Here is an 11,557-nt window from a genome sequence, read left to right as displayed (position 1 = left end):
GTAGGGAAAAATCGTAGTGAGGTTTAGAAAGCCTAAGTGGCAGTGTTAAAAACTTGTTTAGGGCACAGACAAATGACCAGGTAAGCCATGACAAGCTAAGCTTGGGCTGTAAACAAGGATGCTACTAAGCTGGGGCTGTAACAGTTGCTATCAGTACTCATATGTCACAGATTTGAGTGTGCACATGGAAGAGGCTAGCCATGAGGTGCATCCATAGCAGGTGGTGGGCTTTTGGAGCTCTGCTGCTCCCAGTGCAATGTGCTGCAGCCCATGGTGGGACATAGGGAGAAAGGCACCCCACAGTCTCCAAGTTCAGCATCCATGGCCTACTGTGAAAAAAACCCCAACGTTTACCAGGCAATGACTTTCCAGAGAGGATATGGTGCCATTTTCAAAATGCAAGAGCAACAGCATGGATGCTCCCTGTCTACAACTTCTTAACCTGCTATGTACCAACCAGTACCAGCTCAGGATGAAGTATCTGGGTTGCTGCCCACAGTTATGCCCTTCCATGGACTCCTCACCCTCATGAAAGAGCAGTTGTAAATGATACTGTGGTAGGGCCAGCACCAAAGGGCCAAGATGGACCATTTTGTTATGCAGTACTTGATGAACCTGTGTGACCTGGTCTTATTTGATGGTGGCAACAGCCAGGAGATACAGATATCCTGGCAAAGAATTAATATAGTTTTCTCTAAGACCATCCATGATCTGTTAGCTGTTGGTTCTGGGTACAGGAAAAAAAACCCATGTACATATGGGATGAATCTTTTGCTGCAGACAGGGGATGACCAACATTGGCAGGAAAACAAGTTGAAGAAGGCCACTTGCCTGGAAATCTGTGTAGAGATATTCCCAGAACTAGAGAGGCAGACTGCCAGTGTGAGAGTCAGCTTACCATTCACTTCTCCATATTTAAGATATCTAGAAGTGGACAACCCCCAGCTACCACAGGTCTGCTGTGAACCCGTGCACTATGTAATGGGGTTCTCCACCAAGGGTGGTAGTGATGCCCCTGGAGCCCCCCCACTCAGTCCTTGCCAATCTGGCTGTCTTTGTGCGGTCTCTCCTTTGCTTGCCTCCACACCTCTATATATATTTTTTTTTTAGAAAAAAAAAAAAAGATGGAGATTGACTCAAGACTTCCCAAGTCTGATCTCAGGCTACTAAGCTCAGGTGTCTCCACTCTAAGCCTTAAAGGCTAATTTTGTAGCTCTGACTGCCCCTTACACTATGCCAATGCTTTGCAGAGGTTACCAGTTAGACATCAGTGGGCACTATGCCCCAACCAGACAGCAGGGCACCTCAGGCCTATATATCCTTGTCAGGGCCTATGCCTTCCCAGCCTCAGCCCCTTTCTACCACTGGTTCCCTTAGCCTAGGCCCACTGTGCCTGGCCTGGCTTCTGCAGTCCAGTCCTTGATGGACACCCTGCCTATAACAAACTTAGCCTGCTCTTGGTGTAACACATGATACCAATAGCTTACTATCTGCAGCAAAGCTTCCCCTTCCCTTGGCTTTGCTCCTTTGTCAAACACCAGGGCTCAGGTGACAACCCTTAGAACAGCTCTGGAGTCAGCCTGGCATTCCCCTGCAGTTGTCTTAGCCTGGAGATCTTCATCCAGTGCAAGACTCAACTACCTGGCCAGCTCAGGGCTTATACGCCTCAAGCCTGGCCCCCTCTGGGTCAGATGGCTCCTTAACCACCTGTAGTGGTTCCTCCTTAGGGCCTTAATGACTTGGAAGGGCTGCTGGAGTTAGGCTTTGCACTGTTGGTTTATTGTGGGCTGTCAGGGCTATAGTAAGCAGTGATAGTCACTCGTCTCTAGTCGCCTATTCTTTTGCAGCCAACTCACCCTCTAGAGAAAGCTCTTGACTAACCACATGTGCAGCCCTTTACCAGGATGGGCTTGTCCCCTATCTGGGCAGCAGGGCTTTGCCATTGCTTTGCAAGTCTAGTTGCAGCTTTGCTTCTTAAAGTAACAGGAGCCTCTAGCTCTCTGGTACATCCTGGCATGAGCGAGTCTATTGTAGGTACTGTTGCATGGGGTTGGCAGTGCTGTTGTGTGGCTGATATCAAGATAGGGTGCTTACAGTGTCAGGCTAGAGGCAGCTGGGCAGTAGCTGCATCATAAGCAACAGGCTGAAAACCACTGTCATAACCCTGCAAGCATCCAAACAAAAGAAAAGCAGTATCTGGTTGTATACTAGAATATAGAGTAAGAGGTGTTATCTGGGCCCTGTGACCCCAGAGCTTTAGTGGGCAGGAAGGTGACAGGAATAGCCTGTCCTGAGAGGGCATTAAAAAAATCACAATCCCTTTAAGATCCCTGGGTCATTCAGTGATAAATTTACTGCTGCTATCAGGGCTAAACAACATGCAGCATTATGTGTTTGCAGTTCTTTTGAATAGGGTCTGTCTTACTTTGCACAAGTTAAATGGTTTCTCCAGGGTCCTAACTGAAATACACTTTAAATAGCCTTTCTTTGAATTAATATTACACCTTTACAAAGAAGCATAGCATTCATCTCCCTGAGAGTTTCCTGTGAATATACTATAAATATCAAATTATTTCTGGAGAAATGGTCTCTAAGCAAATCCCATCTTGAATCAAAAGTATCTCTGCAGGAGTTACCCTGTGTAGAGGAGACTGAAACTTCAGACACTTCATTGCTTTCAATTTAATTGAAATCCCACCTCATGTGTCAAACTAGAAATCAGTTATGGTATTTGTAGGGGATTTCCAAGGACCTCAAATACCATTGTCATGAGCACAGCATAGATAGCTAAATCAATTATATTAGTAGGTAGGTTGCTACCTCTCTGAAAGGGTCCTTGAGGATAAAACAGTAAAAAAACAAACAAACCACAGAATGATTTTGCTTTACTATATTAATTATTGGTGCCTGAAATAGAAAATCCAGTTTTTATACCGGCTACTCATAGGTGTTGCTGTAGTTAGAATAAATTCCTAAATGGTAGAGAAAAAGCAGAAGAAACATTTTACAGCTTATATTTGATATAGTAGGTCCAGATTTTTAGCTCTTTGGATAAGGTAGTAATATAATGCTTTCACCTTGGGTTGGTTTTGTGGGATTTTGGTGGGGGGGAGGGTTGGTGAGGTTTATAAATAAAGCTTATAGGAAAAATGTTTGCAGCTGTTGCAAGGTTGTTTTTATCTGTTCTGCAGTGATAGAAGCAGAACTTGCCAGCTTTGTCTTCACGGAAAACTCTGCCCCTAGGGGCTTGATCCATTTATGAGATTATTCATTCACAGAGAATCTATTTAAAGTAAATTTACTCCAAGCAAAAAATAAACACGTGTCGCAGTATTTTCCTTCTGTCTTAATAATAAGGTTGTTTACTGCTTAAAAACATTTAATACAACTCTGTTTTTGTGCCTTTTTCATTCCACAAGATACTCATTTCTGACCATCCTCTCACACTGTGCTATTGACTTTTTATCTGTTTTAGTGCATTATAGAAAAGAAGTGCTGCTTTATAAAATACTGCTGACATAATGGATGAATGTTATTCATCATGCTGAAAGTAAGATAAATAAAGACTGCACTGAAATACATTTTAAATAGAAGCATTGAGAAAGGTTTTGATTTGTCATTGAATATTAGGGAAAGTGGTAAGAAGAGACAGGTGTATGAAACGCTCAGTCATTTATCATAATATTGAAAACAGATGCAAAGATTGGCTGACTGTTGCAAACAACTGAGGTATGACTGCATGCTTCAGTGCTTTGTGTGAAAGCACCTTGGCAATGCTAAGACACCAGAGGGGTAAGCACAGCAAAGGTAGATAGCAATCTCATCAGAAGACATGTTATTTCAAGTGGATTTACAACTTGTTTTTCAGCATGGTGTATTGAATTATCATGTGAGAAGGACAGGACATCTCTGAAACAAGGTACTGAGAACTGCAGCTTCAAAAATGTGTATATTTGGTATGTAGCCTGTATAAAAAGAGACACTCAAACAGGGAAGTTTTGAGTAAGTAGCCTTTGGGGATAACTCAGTACAAAGGTCTACAGACCTGGAGATCCTGCTCTGGAAAATGTTTGTGTTGCTCAGTACTAAGCTCATGAACAAACTTATGTTACTGGCAGCCCTGTATATATATTGGTATTCCTGTTTTGCAGAGCCACAGGCAGTAAAACACTGACAATTTCTCGATGTTGATCGAAATTTAGAACTCCTGTAAGTGGCTATGACTTCTGCCATCTCTGAATTTAGCCCAGTGCCTGTAATGCCCAGCTTTCGTATGAAGGATCCTCCTTCATTCTGGATGTGTCCCATGGCAAAAGAGTCCAAAAAAAGTCAATTTGTTTTACATCACTTTCTGGTTGCTGATTAACAAAATGATTTGACCTTCGAGAAGGCAACATTAAGGGAAATAGAAAGGGAAATGAAGTAATTTAATTTATTCTAGGAGGCCATGAAGAGAACCACAGGTTGCTAACTAAGGGGCTCACACTAAAAAGAAAATATTTGGAAGGTGGATAAATAACCAGAGCCGCTGTCTACACTTCGACATCTAATTGTGTTGCAATCACCTCTTATGATTCAGCTGTAAGCGGGGACAAGACCTAACCCCATTATAACTATGCTGAACAACATAATCTCCTGGCTAGTACAGACTGGGTGTCCTAACTGTTGCATAGATGGTAGCAGGAATAGGCTCTTGGGAAATGGTAGTGAAAGAAGGGCAGGTTAGCTTTGCTGGAAATCAGGGGCTAGCGTTTGCATTTTCCTCTAGAAACTGAAGTAGAATAAGGTAGGAAGACATGTTAGTATGAAGTCCGGTAGAAGGCAGGGTAGGGTGTTACAAGACTAACTTGTTCAGAGGGGCATACGCTTTCATTAGTGGCAGCCAACTACATCAGAAGCATCTGCTGAAGCAGGCTGTTGCCAATGAAAGCAATGCAGCAGTGAACAGGAGGCATGATGAAAGTTTTGCCTGCTTGGTAGCTGACACCTGAAGTACTTGTTATTTGTGTGTGTGCATGGATCCCACGTCTCATGCATCAATGTAAAGAACTGCATCCTTGTTATTTTATTAGATAAGGTATATGGTGCGGACTCTGAACATCACAGGTCTGGTCCTGTGAGCAGTGGGAGCTGAAGTCACTCCGGTTGAGATCCAATCAAGGACTCAAGGGCCTAAAACACCACAGTCCATTTATTCAAAACCTTGTAACAGCTGTATAGACTCCCGATACCATGTGGGGACAGTTAAAGACCTCAGAGTGGATCTGAAACAGAGCCCACTGAGCAAAGAGGTGCCTGACATCAGCACACTAAATAACAGGGGAAGCTGGACACAGGGTTGCTAAAGCATCTTGCTTCTGAAGGTGCTTCCATCTGCAGTCTTGACCCCTTTTCTCTCGGGAAGACCTATGCCCTTTCTTTCAGGGAACGGAGCAGGACTCGCTTGTAAAACAGTCAAAGAAAAAAGTATTAATGCTCTCCTTGTCTGTAATATCCTAGTGGTTTTACCAAGGAAGCATGTTCAATTCCCTCTGTCTGAGCGGCCTCCAAGTCCCAGGGGAGTGGCCAAGCCCCTAGCTCAAGGGTTTGGTACTCTCCTTACCTCCTGGTGACTATGTGTTACCATGTGATGCGTTGCCATAACCACTAGGCTGCAGAGATGCTTCTTTGACACAGAGAGAGGCTTTTGCAGAATTTTGAAGCAAAATTAAGCACCTTCAGGATTAGGCTGCAGCTAAATGGGAGTTTTCAGGATCACACTTTTTCACAAAGGCACCTAAATTCTGCATAAGGTGCACTTCAAGTGGGCAAGTCCTTTATTAGAGGACCCTCAACCTCTAAAAAAGGCAGCTGACACCCTGCAGGGTTGCTTCCTGTATGGACAGTCTGGGGAAGGAGAGAGGTATTTTTCCTATTTGATTCCTTCCCTCCATTAGTCCCTGTAGAAACATGCCCTGTGACAGGAACTTGATTATTTCCGTGTGCCCTGGCTCGGCCTAGGTTACTTGTTCCACTCTGTGTTGTTTATGCAATGTTCCTTTGTCTTTGCTGTTGGGCAAATGCTAAAAATAAGAATTTGCTTATCTAATTTGTATGGATCTTGGTTCACAGTATATGTGATTTCACTACCTCCCTTTTCCCCCCAAGCAGTGGACAGATTTTCCAGGCCTTATGACTATGGACTGTGTGTTCATTGCTGTCATAAATAAGAGGGTATTTTTTTCTAATATTGACATCTTAAATTAAGACACCCTGGCTTCTTCCACAGGGAATAGTTAGAGAAAGTACATTTCCTGCTTCTCCTGACTGATCAGACTCCTGGCTCTGTGACTGGGAGATCTAATTATATTTATTTCCAGTGCTGGAAATCTAATTAACAGCCTCCTAAAAAAAAAAAAAAAATTATTGTAAAAATGGCTTTAGAAATGTGCTTTATTTGGGGGGGGGCTAAACCCATTAATTCTTCCTTCCATGTCTTTTCTTTAAAATAAATGCAGGTGTTGTCCTGGTGTTAGGATCGTAATTTGGGAGATGGAAGATTACTATTTATCCATAAAGCAGTTATGGTAGAGGTTGTTCCCTTTGTGGTTTGCAGAAAGACACCGTGTCTCTAGGGCTAAGTACAGACATTCAAAAAGTCCAAGCCTAAATTGATTCAATCTTTGCAGGTTAGTCTAACCTGCATAGATTGACCCAATTTGCAAATGAATAGACATTCACTGTTGATTCCAGAAATGAAGCTGCCTGCAGCAGCTCATGCCAGAAGCAGGAAAGTTTGGGGGGTGCTAGAGCAGCCATCCCTTCCCTTCAACAGTGCCCAAAGGAAGTTGGGGTGGGGGGTGGCCAGGCCCCGGCAGGCCTGAGTATGATTGGGGAGGAGTTTAAGCCCCTACCCTGGCCTGCAGGGATCCCAGCCCGAGTGTGCCTGGAGGGGGAGGGGGAAAGCAGCCCTTGCCAGACTTTTTGGATGTGGGGAGGGAGTGTAGCCATGCCGTGGCTGGCACTGAGCAGCAAGAGAGGGGGTATGACCAGACCCCTCCCACCGCCCTGTGGTGGTGGAGGAGGTGGAGCGGGAGAGCCCTGTCCACTGCAGCTTTGCTCTGGGCTCCCTGTACTGAGGCCAGGCCATTTTTTCTCCCCCTGCCCCACAGTGGGGTCCAATGCTATGCCCCACCAGCCCTGCGGCAGCCTGCCTCCAGCCCCTTGGATGGGGAGGAGGAGGAGGGAGAGAGCCTTCCGTGACAGCCCAGCCTGGATGCTGAGGTAGCGCCACACAGAGTCCCCCCACCCCACAGAGAAGGAGGGGAAGAGCCCTGGGTTGGGCCAGGCTGTCGGGATGAGCAAGCACTGTGCAGCGGGTGTGGCGGCGGCAGCAGCTGTGGGCACATGAGCCCTTGCAGCAGGCAGCTGCTGGGCTCTGGGCCCACTGGCACCTACAAGCCAGCCCAGGCAGCCATGGGCAAGATGAACTCATCCCATGTGCCCAGTCTGGTTGCCAAGGTGGCCACCTGCAGCTGCAGGAGCAATGCTTCTGTGTGGCTGCTTGGCCAGCTGCTGTCTATGCATGCTGGGCTGGGCTGTCAGAGCCTAGCCTGTGCCAGCCCTGCTATCTGCCTGCCTTGCCCGGGGCTGAGCAGGGCCAGCTGTGGGTATTGCTGAGGGCAGGTGCAGAGGGGCCAGCCCAGGCAGGGCCCGTCCCAGCCAGCTGTGGCTCTGTGACAGCCCAGCCTGACCGGCATCTGGCCATGCCGCTGGCCCTTCCACTGAAGCAGCAAGTGTGGGGGGAGATGACCCTGACAGGGGCTGTTCTGCCCTGGCCACGCAGACCCTAGCTGCAGTCCCTTGGAGGGACAGAGGAAGAGGGAATAAATGTCCTCTCTGCCCCTTTGCCCCAGGGGGCCATGCTTGGCCAGTATCTGGCCACACCCTTGCCCTTGCTCTGGCTAGAGAACAGAGGGGCAGGGCTAGCCCTGCTCTCTGGAGCAGACTGCACAGCCCAGCCTTGGGCTGAAAAGCATGCTGGGATGCTGGGGGATTCTGATTTAACTTGAACCAGTAAGGGGTCTGGGACAGAAGTTTCATAAACTGGTTTGGCCTAAATGAATTAAGTCTGATACTACATTCAGCTAGGTTTATCTTAACCAGTTTCAGCCATTTTGAAATTGGTTTATGTGCATCAAACTTCTGTTCTTTTACAGGTTTAAACCAGCTTCTGATCACTTAAACCAGTTTATGTGCAACTTCTGACCCTAGCCTAGGAGTGAAAGGGCAGTTTGATCTCCAGACTCATCCTGTCCCCTTCAGCTCGTATATATTGTAATAAATGGACATAGCTGTCTGTAAGAAGTGGGATTGAAACCGCCATCAAATAGGCCCTAGGTAGTTATAATGTGGCCAGGATTTGAACCAGAGTAGACTTATTCCTCTGCTGACCTTTGGAACCACAACTGTGTTGGAATGTTCTAAACTTTTGTCTCATGGCGGCCATTTTCGAGACACAGGACCAACATATAGTCTTGCACCTACTTAGTTTAAGGACTCGGATACTCAGCCACTTTTCGCAAGTTCAGCAGATAGCTATTCAAGCACCTTCACACACCCTTGATATATACATATACCCATGTAATGTGTTTATACTAGTAAGTCATGCACCCAGTTTTAAAAGATCTGCCTGTGATATTCTTCCTTGAGTCAGCTGGAAGCATGTGAATAGGTGACCTGCCTATTGTATAAGGCCTAAATCATACTGAAGGCAGAAAAGCCATTTTATGTGTATCTTGTGTTCTTCTCTTTTATGATGCAAATCAGCAAACAGACATGCCTAGGTAGTATACCATTAGATTTTCCAGGATTTCTGTGGCACTGCACAGCCATCTGCTATTAATGGCTAAGAAACAACAAACTGATAAATGATGTGACAGTCTGAGGTAGTATACCTTCTGCTTGAGGTTATGCAATTGCTGTATCACTGAATACCTCAGTATATGTGAGGTCAGGCATAGACTCTTATATCATGTAGCTTCCAGAACAGGGATAATGCATTTTTGATCATCTTTATTGGCTCTCACTAAAATTGGACCACCTTAAGAAAACTGGATGGCTGAAGCCTAAGGAAAGCAGTCCAGTCAATATTTGAAAATGGTATCTTGGAGTAGCAAAATTTTATGCAGAAGCAAGATGAACATATCAATTGCTAATGGCAGGTCTGAGGGATGGGGGTAAATCAGAGGCAGAGGAAAATCCAGACCAGATAAAAGTACTGTTAAGGTGGATACATAACTGGTTGGATCATCATAATCAGTGAGTAGTCATCAATGGCTCAATGTCTAGTTGGGCAGAAGTATCAAATGGGATTCCCCAGGGTCCGGTGTTCTTTAATATCTTTATAAATAATTTGGAAAATGGGATCCAGTGCATGCTTAGCAAATATGCCAGTGGAAGGAGTTGCAGACACTGTGGAGGGTAGGGCTAGGATCCAGAATGACCTGGATAAACTGGAAAATAGTCCACAGTCAACCAGATTAAATTAAATGAGGACAAGTGCAAAGTCCTGAACTTGGGACTAAATAATTGCATGTGCATATCCAGACTGGGGAATGACTGGCTAAGCTGCAGTATTGCAGAGAAGGGCCTGGGTGTTGAAGTAAACCATAAGCTGAATATGAGCCAACAATGTGCTTTTGTTGGAAAAGACCAACAATATACTGGGTTGTATTAAGAGGCATATCACTTGCAGATCAAGGGAAATGATTCTCTCTGTTCAGCACTGATGAAGCCGCACCTGAAGTACCATGTTCAGTTGTGGGCCCTATGCTTCAAGGAGAACATGGGCAGATTGGAAAGAGGCCAGTGAAGAGCAGCAACAATGACCATAGGCCCAGGGAACATGACTTATGAGAAAAGGCTGAAAGTCTGGGGAAGATAAAACTGAAGAGGGATTTGATAAAAGTCTCCAAATATGTGAGGGGTGATCATAGAGAGGACGGACATGGTCTTTTCTTTGTGGCTGTAGGGGACAAGAGTAGGAGCAAGGGACTCGAGCTGCAGCGGAAGCAATTTAGGTTAGAGATTAGGAGGAACATTCTGACTATGAGGTCAAGCACTAGAACAAGCTATCTAGAGAAACTGTGGGATCTCCAAACATGGAGAGCAGGTTGAACAAACACTTGGCTGAGATGGTTTAGTTAGGCATGATTCTGCCTTGAGTAGTGGGCTGGACTACATGACCTTGTGAGGTCCCTTCTACCTCTACTTTCTTATGATCCTACATGCAGTTAGGGCAGTGGAGAAGATTAGAGAGGTATTCTTTAGAGGAAGGACTGATTTAACTATGGGACTGGCCAAAGAAGAAAGAAACTGGAGAGAGTATGGCTTTGTTTTGGAGGAGAAGTTGTCTACAGGAGAATTTATGTACAAAAACTATATGGGAGGAGTAGATCCTGATTCTTTGGGAGACTCGTGAGTTAAGCCTGAAGAACATTCAAGAGCAGTGAGGTAACAGGGGCAGGAAAATGTGGATCAGTGTTTTATTTGTTTGTCAAGAGCTGTTTATTTCTTGTGCTAGATAAAGTAAAGAGCAATTGGTTTATGGAACCCTTTGCAAAGCTCTGTTGCTGTGCTGTCTATTTGCTTCCATTGTCATGTGTTCCTGAATACGTGAACTGTTAGCCAAGAGTGCCTGTGTGGTTGGAGTTCTGGGAAAGGGTGGGCTTATGCTGCTGTGGAGCATGGCTGGGAGGTCACATTTTTGCAATAGGCCCGTACCTAGAAACTGTGCCAGGACAGCCAAGGAAAGAAGCAGTGCTGGAGCCTACTTGGACCAAGCATGTGGCTAACTAGACGCAGCCACCTGGCTAGTATCCAGCTCCAGCAAAGTTCTGTGGTGGACCTGGTATCAGATTTTGGTCTCAGCTGCATCTGAGTAAATGCAAATAATTGTAAGGACTTCAAGTCAGGTAGTCCAGATTTACATCAGTGTAACTAAAATCAGAGTCTGGCTTCTTGCCTGAAACCTCCATTTCTGGGATAGGTCAGATTTTTTAAGGAAATGGTGACTGATGAAGGCAGCTCCTCTTTGATAATCTGATATGGTGACAAAAATGTCACTGTAATTCTGAATTGAATACTCTGAGGCATGTACTGAGTCTGCTTCCTCATGCAGCCCTTATGAGACTTCAGGGAACACTGAATTCAATTATTACAAGAGAGATGCAGTTGGACATAAAGGAGCTCAGAGGAGGGAACTTGAGGGATTAAGGAGCTACAAAAACAGCCAAGATTAAAAGAGCTAAATATGTCTAAGTGATTAAGAGGAGCATTTTTCATTAACTACAAATTCAGTACTGGAAGGGTGGAAACAGTGGGGAGAGAGAACTGTTTAATATGATATATAGTATACTAACCATGATGTTTAGCATGATGTATAGTGGTTTGCTCTGCTCAGAGGAAGCTCATTATAATAGGGAAATAATAAGAAACAATATAAAGACATTATGAAAAGTACGTTACAAAAGAAACTGAGAAATATGTCCTGACATTGAGACATGGAGTAGTTTCT

Source organism: Alligator sinensis, unplaced genomic scaffold (genome assembly GCF_000455745.1).
Source record: "Alligator sinensis unplaced genomic scaffold, ASM45574v1 scaffold170_2, whole genome shotgun sequence".
NCBI classification, from domain to species: domain Eukaryota; kingdom Metazoa; phylum Chordata; order Crocodylia; family Alligatoridae; genus Alligator; species Alligator sinensis.
This window is presented reverse-complemented; position numbering follows the sequence as displayed.